Below are 10,858 nucleotides of genomic sequence, written 5' to 3'. Positions count from 1 at the left end.
AGCAGCTGCCATTGACAGCACATGTCACTTCCCATCTCTGGCATCGGTATCTTACAACCATTGTTTGCACAATGTGTTAACAGTTCCATAAGGTTTGACACTGCTGCAACCATTTTATGGACGAGAAACCTCTAGTGCTGAGAGGTTAAACAATGCACCAAAGTCACGCAGCCAGTAATAAGCGGAGACAGAATTTGAACTCTGGTCTCTCTGACTCCCAAGCAAGGAGCCTCATTACTAAGTGATAGTGTTTCTCAGTCGTGATAGATTTGACTACAGAAAAGTTAAAGTCCTATATTCAAAAAATACCAACACAAGTGAAAGCTAGATAAATTGGGGAAATGATTTGTGACATATCTAAGAGACAAAGCATTAATGGTCTTCATTATTGTTAACGGTTTCAGTATGTCGCCAGAATTTATGTGTGGAAAATTTGGTCCCCAGGGGAAGGCGGGGCCTTCGAGAGGCAATCAGGTCAAGAGGGTTATAGCACTCCGACTGGCTGGGTTAATTCTGCAGGCATGAGTCAGTTCTTGCTCTCCTGGGCCTGGATTCCTTACAGTGAGAGTGGGTTGTTAAAAAGTTACCACTCCAGCCTGGGCAACAGAGAGAGACTCTGCCTCAGGAAAAAAAAAAAAAATTATCCAATCCCAGGTATTGCAGTATTCTTTAATAGCAATGGAAAACAGACTAAGACAATTATGTAAAGAGCTTTTTCAAATAAATAAGGAAAAAAATAGAAATATATTTAAAGGTCATAATTAGACAAAAACTAAAAATTTATGTGTAATCTCTTTTAGCAAAAAATAAAAAAATAAAAGAAAGCTTCCATTCCGGCGATCACTTTAGAAAACATTAAACATTGGTAGCACCGAGTGTGTTTGAAACACGTGGAGATAAAGCCTTCCCATGCACCAGATATGAAGATCTTCAAACTGCATACATGGTGCTGGTCGTTTGACTAATAGAAAACAATTGAACAGCATCCACATATGTCAGGACACGTAGTTATTTCTCCCTGCATTGTCTGTCACAGGTAAAACTCCTGTACTCGGGGTTTTGATACACAAATTTGTGAAATCAATAGACGAAATACAAAGGCATAGATGACTAACTCGCCCCAAAAGAGTGGGGTGCACACGACAACATGCGTGGTCTTTCTTCCCTGGGGAATGAGAAAGGTGAAGCTGGGAAACCGTGAGCGCTGACAATGTTGGGAAATCCCAGAAAACAAAGACCCAGAGAGGGAATGCCCAGACTCTGGCTGCAGCATCCCTGAACCCAGCAGGCGAGGAATAGACTGGAGGAAGCAACCGGAGCAACAGGCCTGAACTGAGGCGGGAGCTGCCACACAAGAGAACAGTTCCAGTTCCAGCCTAGCCAAGAGCACTGCCCACTGAGACAAAGAAAAGAATACTCAACAGAGAAAAATAGTGGCATCTAGAATACACACAGTGTAACATTCGTGTGTCCATGGTACAGTTCAAAATTATTTAACATATGAAAACCTTGTCTGTCTGTCTATCTATCTATCTATCTATCTATCTATCTATCTATCTATCTATCATCTATCTAAACACATTCTTCAAGATACAATAAGATCAATCAAATCCAGTCCCTAAATGAACCAAATATTGTAACTAACAATCTCAGCAGAGAAATGGGAACTCTCATGAAAGAAATAAAAACAGTCAAAAAGAACAAAGGGGAAATTCTAGAACTGAAAAACAATTTCTGAAATTAATTCTTTACTCAATGGACTTACTAGCCAAATGGACATGACAGAGTAAGTATGCTTAAAGATAAACCAACAGAAATCGTCCAACATGAGAAACACGAAGATACATTTTAAAATGAACAAAGCTTACAATTCTTACAGATTATATTAATTAGAATACTAGCTGTAGAAATAAAATGGTGCAGAAAAAATATTAGAAGACATCATGACTGAAATTTTCCTGAATTTTAGGAAAGACATAAATTTGCACATGCAAAATGAACACTAAGCAGAATAAACAGAATCAAACATGCTAAGGCACAGAGTAGTCAAACTGCTAAAAGCCAAAGATAAAAAGCAATGAAAGTCAAGTTACATATTACGTACTGGTTAGCAATTAATCCAACTAACGACTGATTTCTCCTCAGAAACTGTGCTAATTTTCTATTACTGTCATATCAAATTACCTTAATTAAATTAATTTGGAGACATAAAACAACATCCATGTATTATGTCATAGTTAAATAGACCAGAAGTCCAGATACAAAGTGGCTCAGCTGAGCCCTCTGCTTAGGATTTTATGAGGATAAAACCACAAATAAGTACAGCTGTTTCTTTCTGGAGGTTCTAAGGGTAAATCCACTTCTGAGCTCATTCAAGTTGCTGGCAGAATCCAGTTTCATATGATTGTAAGGTTGAGGTCATTCTCAGCTTCTAGAGGTTGGCTGCATTCCTTGACTCATGGTCCCTTCTCTTATCTTCAAAGCCAACAATGGTGGGCAGAGTCCCACTCACAGTTCACATTTCTCTAACTTTATCTTCTGCTTGATCTCCCCTGCTGTTAGCTGGAGAAAGTTCTCTGTTTTAAGGGCATGTGTATTTAGATTGGGCCCAACTAGATAACCCAGGCTAATTTTTCTATCTGAAGGTCCATAGCCTTAATTATATCTGAAAGTCCCTTTTGCCATTGGTCTTACTCCACATTGTGTGCTATAACAGAAGACCACAGACTGGGTAATTTACAAAGGAAAGGAATGTGATTTCTTACAGTTCTGGAGGCTGGCCAATCCAAGGTTAAGGAGCTGCACCTTGTGAAAGCCTTCTTGTTGTGTCATCCCATGGTGGATGAAATACCCGAGACTGAGTAATTTATAAACAAAAGAGGCTGAATTGGCTCATGGTTTCACAGGCCGTACAGGAAGCATGGCTGCTTCTGCTCAACTTCTGGGGAAGTCTTGGGAGACTTACAATCATGGTGGAAGGTGAAACAAAGCAGGAATATCTTAAATGGCCGGAGCAAGAGGAAGAGAACGAGGAGGGAGGTGCTACACACTTAGAAACATCCAGCTCTCGTGACAACTCTATCACAATAACAGAATGAAAGGGGGAAATCCACCTCCATGATCCAATCACCTCCCTCCAAGATCCACCTCCAACGCTGGGGATTACAATTCAACATGAAATTTGGGCGGGGACACAAATTCCAACCATATGAAAGATTACATAAAGCAAACCGCACAAAAAGGCCAGAGCGGCTATATCAGTATCAGATTTCAGATGGATCTTGATGTAAAATAGATTTGAAATCAAAACGGATTACCAGAGATAAAGAGAGACACATCATAATGATGAAAGGGTCAGTCAATTGAACAGGAAAGAGCAATAATTTTAAAAAGCGTATGTACTCAATAACAAAACTTTCAAATACATGAAGGAAAGATGGCCAGAATATAAGGTAGAAATAGACGATTTCACAATCATAGATGGAAATTATAACATCCCTGCCCTAGCAATGATAGAAAACTAGACAAAAAGTCAGTAGACATAGAAGATCTGAGCAATGCTATCAACAAGCGTGACTTTTCAATTGTACATGGAATACTTACCAGGAAGAAACATGTGGCGGGTTATAAAAAAAATGCCTCAATAAAAATTTTTAAATGGGTCAGATATATTGGTTCACGCCTGAAAGCCCAGCACTTTGGGAGGCCAGTGTTAGAGGATCGCTTGAGGCCAGGAGTTTAAAAGCAGCCTGGACAACATGACATAGTGTGTCTCTACAAAAAATAAAAATAAAAAAATTTTTAATGGAAATCAGGCTAGACATGGTGGATCATATCTGTAATTCCAACACCTTGAGAGGCCAAAGTGGGGAGATTACTTGAGCCCAGGAGGTCAAGATTAGCCTGGGCGACATAGGGAGACCCATCCCTGTCTCTTCAAAAAAATGTTTAAATTAGCCAGGCAGAGTGTTATGCACCTGTAGTCCCAGGTACTCAGGAGGCTGAGGGAGGATTGCTTGAGCCCAGGAGGTTGAGGCTGCATGAGCTAGGATTGCAGCACTGCACTCCAGCCTGGGTGACAGAGCAAGACTCTCTGAAGAAAAAAAAACAAAAAAAGAAAAGAAAGAAATCATAATAGAGAATATAGTCTCTGACTACAGTGGAATTAAATTAGAAATAATAAATATGTGATAACTGGAAAAATCCAAACCATTTGGAAATTAAACAACACACTTCTAAATAATCACTGTGTCAGAGAATACACGCAACAGAAATTAGAAAATATTTTGACAGTATTTTGTTATTGAAATGATAATGATAGTAATCATGGAATAATAATGAAAATGCTACATGTCCAATTGTGTAGGATGCTCGCTCTCTCTCTCTCTCTCTCTCTCTCTCTCTCCCCCCTCCTCCGTCCCTGTCCATGTTTGTGCCCACAGTGTGGCTGAGGGGCTGATGCTGGCAGAACAAGTGTTAAGATGTCATACAGAAGTGGCCTTTAAAATTTGCTTTAGGAGGTAAAAATAATGGAGAGTCTGTTGGATTTTTCTTGGTTTTTAAGTTTGCAGTCAAAATTGTAAGACAAGAGATCACATTTAACATCCCCAAAGAAAGTGATATAGGAAGCACATTACTATCTGTAATTAATTAGAGATCCTTTTATCACTTTAAGGTATCTGTAAGAGCATGAGTTAATTATTTCACCAAAATGTTCTGCTTCCCAGGGAGTTGGTAGTGGTTGGCTAACCTGGAACAACACTGTTTATGCTTCAGCCCAGGTTTCCTATCCCCTTGGCCAGATTTGTAATACCTGTTATGCTTGGTTCTTTGCATTTCCAAATAACTTCTTTTAAATTCAGCCTGTCAAGTTTCATAAAAACCCATTTGGCATTTTGGTTGAAATTGCGTAACACATAAATTAATTTGATATGTTCAAAATAATGTGAGTTAAAATGTCAATTTTGAATGTAGATTGTTAATTTTCTTGTAATTCTTTTGGTGTTTATTTTACATAAGACAATGTTATGGAGTAAAAATAAATTTAGAATTAGTATGTCTTCCAGTGATTTTAAACATATCATTTTGTAGCATCCCTCTTTATTTGTAATAAGACTTTTTGTCTTTTAGTCTATCATGCCAGACATAAATGTAGCTGCATCAGTCTTCCTCTATTTTTTAGTTTTTTTTTTGTTTTTGAGACAGCGTTTCACTCTTGTTGACCAAGCTAGAGTGCAATGGCGTGATCTCAGCTCACTGCAACCTCTGCCTCCTGGATTCAAGGACTCTCCTGCCTCAGCCTCCTGAGTACCTGGAATGACAGGCTCCCACCACCACAGCCAGCTAATTTTCATATTTTTAGTAGAGATGGTGTTTCACCATGTTGGCCAGGCTGGTCTTAAACTCCTGACCTCAGGCGATCTGCCTGCCTCTGCCTTCCAAAGTGCTGGGATTACAGGTGTATGCCACTGTGCCCGGCCTACTTTTTAAAATTTAATTTAATTTAATTTTCTTTCTTTCTTTCTTTCTTTTTTTTTTTTGAGACAGGGTCTTTCTCTGTCACTCAGGCTGAAGTGTAGTTGTGCAATCACAGCTCACTGTAGCCTCAACCTCCTGGGCTCAAGTGATTCTCCTGCCTCAGCCTCGCAAGTACCTGAGGGCACACGTATGCATCATCATCCCCAGCTAATTTGTGTATTTTTTGCAGAGATAGGGCTTTGCCATCTTGCCCAAGCTAGGCTCAAACTCCTGGGCTCAAGCAATCTGCCCACCTCAGCCTCCCAAAGTGCTGGGATTACAGGTGTAAGCCACCGTGCCCGGCCATAATCTCCTAATTTTATTAGTACATCCCTGATGTTCATTTAGAGGGTGTGTCCCAAGGTGTACAATTAATAATATATTAAGCTATTAAATTCTCTATGCTACCTCACACCCATTAGGATGGCTGTCATCAAAAAGATGAGAGTTAGCAAGTATCGCTGAGAGTGTGGAGAAAAGAAAACCCTTGTACACCACTGGTGGGAATATAGATTAGTCCAACCATTAGGGAAAACGATACGGCGGTTTCTAAAGAAATCAAACACAGAACTACTCCATGACTCAACAATGCATCTTCTGAGTCTGTACCCAAAGGAAATAAAATCACCAGCTCCTAAAGATATCTGCACACCCATGTTTATCACTGTATTATTCACAGCAGCCAAGAGTTCCCTCTTGGGGAAGCAAAGTAAGTGTCACCAACAGACAAATGGGTGAAGAAACTGTGACATAGATGTAGACAGAGGAATGACTGCTATTCAGCCTTAAAGAAGGAGGAGATCCTGCCATTTGCCACAATGTGGATGAACCTGGAGGATTCGTGCTAAGTGAATAAGCCAAACACAGATAGGAAAATAGCATATGATCTCATATATGGAATCTTAAAAAAAAAGTCAAATATACAAGAGATAGGGAATAAAACAGTGGTTGTTGGGGGCAGGGTAGGAGGAGGAAATGGGAGATGTAGGTCAAAGAATCAGATTTGTAGGATGGACGGAAAAGTAGCAGGTATATAGGATGATCAAGCCTAGAGGTCTAATGTACAACAGGAGACTACAGTTAACAATGCTGAGTCATATGCAGGATTTCTGCCAAATGATTCTAGCTGCTCTTGCCATGCACAAAAAGTGGGCACCAGTGGGAGATAATGGATCTGTTAATTTGCTTCCCTGTAGTAACCATTTTACTGTGTGTATGAGTCTCATCACCTCATGCTGTATACCTTATACACAATAACATTTATTTCAAAAATATACAAAGCAGCTAAATTAGCCTACTGGCATTCCTCTAAAATACTGACTTTCCTGTTTAGGATTTGGGTTGGAAATTTCACTATGCAATGATACAGCATTCTTCCTACCCTCGCTCTGCAATTAGAGCATCACACTAAGCAGCAGTTGCTAAAACGCAAGCTTTATGTGATTCAGGTCTACAACCACTTTTTCTTTTTAACTCTAAGCAAGGATCTATCATTTAACCTGTAGAATGCTAATTAGTTTCTGCATTTATTTGGAAGATAAAAAATTGGCTTTAGTAAATTCCTTGGTATCACACCACGAATGATCCCTTGGGAAGATAGGAAGGGATGCGAGTGGATGTGTGGGCAACAGTTTCTAAATTCCACAAGGAGCTCCTTCAGTGAATGTGCGTGTGTCTGTGCGTGTGTGTGTTTGCAGAGGCATGCTTAGCGTGAAAGTTAGGTCTTGCAGTCTTCTCTGCCTCTTGTACCAAATAGACCAAATCTGTCTATTCTAGCTCTTAAATAGCTTCAAATCCACTGCTTCATCTCCATCCCTAGGGCTCCTCACCAAGTTGGGGCCACCACTATGTTTTACAGAAATTAGTATCACAGCCTCCTATTCAATCCCTCTGGCTCCCATCTTCCTCCCCTTCAATACATTCAAAAGCCAAGAATCTTTTCTAAAATTATAAATCTAACTACAATATTCCCTTGTATAAAAATAAGTAGATAAATGCATAGCCACGTGCATGCAAAAAATCCATCAATGCATGCCCATCACTCCTGGGTGGGATTCTAACCGAATTCCACGAGTTTTCCAAGGCCTTCCATAACCCAGCCTTTCCAGCCTCATCCCTCCTGCCCATCCTCTCCCTCCCCCAGGGAACCTGCTCTACCCTCCAACCCTGTGAACATTCTCCAATTCCTCAAACCTCACATTCCCTCCTTCCTCTCAGCTTCCCCATATGTGTTCCTTCTGCCAGAAACACCCTTTGCATCCCCAGTTACCCCCCTGGGATAACTGATCTGTGACATCATCTTCCAAGTCTTGGTTACGTTTTCCTCCTTTGTGCCCCTGAAGTTCTCTATATGTCCTTTATCCTAGCACTCACCACCTGCCATGCGATACCTCTGTTTTCTTGTTGGAATCCTGCAGCAGTTAGGCAGGGGTTGGGGCTTGTAAACGGTTTTATCCCCTGTACTCAACACAGTAGCTGACACCCAGCCTACACCAGCCATTATTTGGTTTGTTGTTTTGTGTTTTTTGAGTCAGGGACTCACTCCGTTGCCCAGGCTTGAGGGCAGTGGTGCAATCATGGCTCACTGCAGCTTCAACCTCTTGGGCTCGAGAGATCCTCCCACCTCAGCCTCTTGAGTCACTGGGACCACAGGCGAACACCAGCAGGCCTAATTTTTAAATTTTATGTGGCGATGGGTCTCCCAGTGTTGCCCAGGCTGATTTCAAACTGCTGGGCTCTAGCAGTCTTCCTGCCTTGGCCTCCCAAAGTGCTGGGATCACAGGCGTGAGCCACCACGCCTGGCCAACAAGTACTGGTTGAATAAAATGAGAGAAAAAATGAATCCATTATTGTCTGGTGGCTATAAAATAACATAATATTCATGAAATTATGTCTTTCATCGTATTTGGAAACTTCTAATTTATCAGAAAAAGATACTATTTGACAGGCAAATGGATTTTTAACGTGTTTGTCACTCTCAAGTCTCGAGACACTTTCCGCATGTTTATTTCTCCATCAATAGCAGGAAGGAGAACATACATTTTTCACTCAAAGAATTTTTTTGTTGTTTTTTGTACTTTTTTGAGACAGTCTTGCTCTGTCGCCCAGGTTGAAGTGCAATGGCGCGATCTCAGCTCACCGCAACCTCCGCCTCCCAGGTTCAAGCAATTCTCGTGCCTCAGCCTCCCGAGTAACTGGAATTACAGGCATGTGCCACCACGCATGGCAAATTTTTGTATTTTTAGTAGAGACGGGGTTGCACCATGTTGGCCAGGCTAGTCTCGAACTCCCTGACCTCAGGTGATCCACCTGCCTTGGCCTCCCAAAGTGCTGGGATTACAGGCATGAGCCACTGCGCCCGGCCCAAAGAATTTTTTGTGTTCCATTATAAAGCGAGCTAATATGGATCTTATTTCCTTGCCTGCTATAAAGAGAACACTACATTCGGTCCTCTGGAAGACATAAAACAACACGAGAATTTCGATTTTAAAGTACATGCATTTTCACTAAATATACATGTACCCTAATTTCAAGACCTACATATACCATAAAATAAATAATCTTTTAATAATAGTTAATGTTATTCATAAGGTTTCACTTCTTACTAACCCACGTAAAACACTGCCTGCAGAAAAAAATGACTTAGAAATAATTCAAGTTTTCCCATTGACATACATAAAAATACATGCCCAAAGCAGCTCGGTACCGTGCCTACTATGTGCATTATGATGGTGGTTAGGAAATACATGTGCCCATAATTCTTGTGTAAAAACAGACCTCCTGGAATAGGAATTGGCAAGTAAGGGCTGGTTTGGTGAGAAAGTCCTAGGACTGCTCTTCTGATTCAGTCTCACCTGCTCACTGCTCAAGAATAGCGGCAGTTGAAGGCACCAGCAGGGTCTGTTCATGCCTTTTGGTGATTTGGGGGAGGCAATTTGAGCACATAGAAAAGAATGCCAGTGAACTTATGATCAAGTTTCAAAGTATGTATTATAATCATATTTCTGATAGCAAAGATGAAGTGGAAAGGTACATAAAACTGAAAAAAAATTGAGGAAATTTTTTCCTAAATTGTAAGAATATATAAAGTTTTGGACAGGCAGAAAAAGGATGTGGGTGCTATTTCAAACAGAGAAGGATGCCATCATCGAAAGTGCAATGAGGTTGGGCACGATGGCTCATGCTTGTAAACCCAATACTTTGGGAGGCCAAGGTAGGAGGATCACTTGAGCCTAGGAGTTTGAGACCACCCTGAGCAACGTCGCAAGGCCCTTGTCTCTACAAAAATTTAAAAATTAGCTGGGTGTGGCGGTCCTCGTAGCTACTCAGGAGGCTGAGGTGGGAGGATTGCTTGAGCCTGTGTTTGAGACCACTCTGGGCAACACAGCAAGACCCCACCTTTACAAAAAAGAATTGTTTTTAAGTGCAGGGAAAGGAATAAGCTGGTCCCAGCAGGAGAGGGAGCTCATCTGTCACTGTCACCAGTAGACAGGGATCTGTTTTTCAAGTAGAGGTGGAAAATGGGCTCATTAATTTCTTTACAAATGGATTTGCTGCTCCTCAAAGACATGACTGAACACAAGAGTTAAATACATCAAGACCCTTTTTTTTAATGTAATCCAGGGAGAAGGTGCCACAATCAAGTGTGAGGTTGCTCATTGTACTCAAATGACAGAGTACCGTGCACACAGCACACAAGCCAAAGTCCCACAGCCCAGAGCCATCGGGATTTCCCCGCGCCAAAGCAGCAGACTTGTCAAAGGTTAGAGCAGCTGCGTCCTCTTCAGGGTAACTTTGACTGTGAGCCACGAGTTCAACCCCGGAGGCCTCATCTTCAACCCCTAGTGAGGGGCGTCGGCCCACAGCCTGTATTGGGGCCCCACGCTGCCTTCCCTGAGCGATTTCACATCAAGTATGTACTGGGCGCTCCTGGGAAATCTCAGTGAATCCGCACGTTAGTGGCCCCGGAAGTGTGGGTGTGCGGATGAGGCGTTTTCCCACACGGAGACGCAGCTGAACGCGATGTGGATGTCTGTGCTGGGGAAGGAGACTCATTATCCGGAGCTCGCCACATGCAAATTCAGCACGAGCTACAAACGCCAGCTCAGCGCTCCCGGCGGGTTCCCACGGAAATCACTTCCCCGTCCGCCCCTCGGACGACACAGTCACATTCCAAGCCCATCAACCTCGCCTCTGTTACACGTGTTGACTGAAGGAGGAGTGTTTTCTCTCTATGTTCATAGTTCCTTTCTGTGAAGGCAGGAGAGCATCAGCAATCCACGAGAACGGACATTGTGTCTGTGCTTCACTCTGGAACTGCAAATTACTTACAAATATTCCT

Source organism: Rhinopithecus roxellana, chromosome 2, assembly GCF_007565055.1.
Source record: "Rhinopithecus roxellana isolate Shanxi Qingling chromosome 2, ASM756505v1, whole genome shotgun sequence".
NCBI lineage: Eukaryota > Metazoa > Chordata > Mammalia > Primates > Cercopithecidae > Rhinopithecus > Rhinopithecus roxellana.
Note: the sequence above shows the minus strand (reverse complement) of the source record.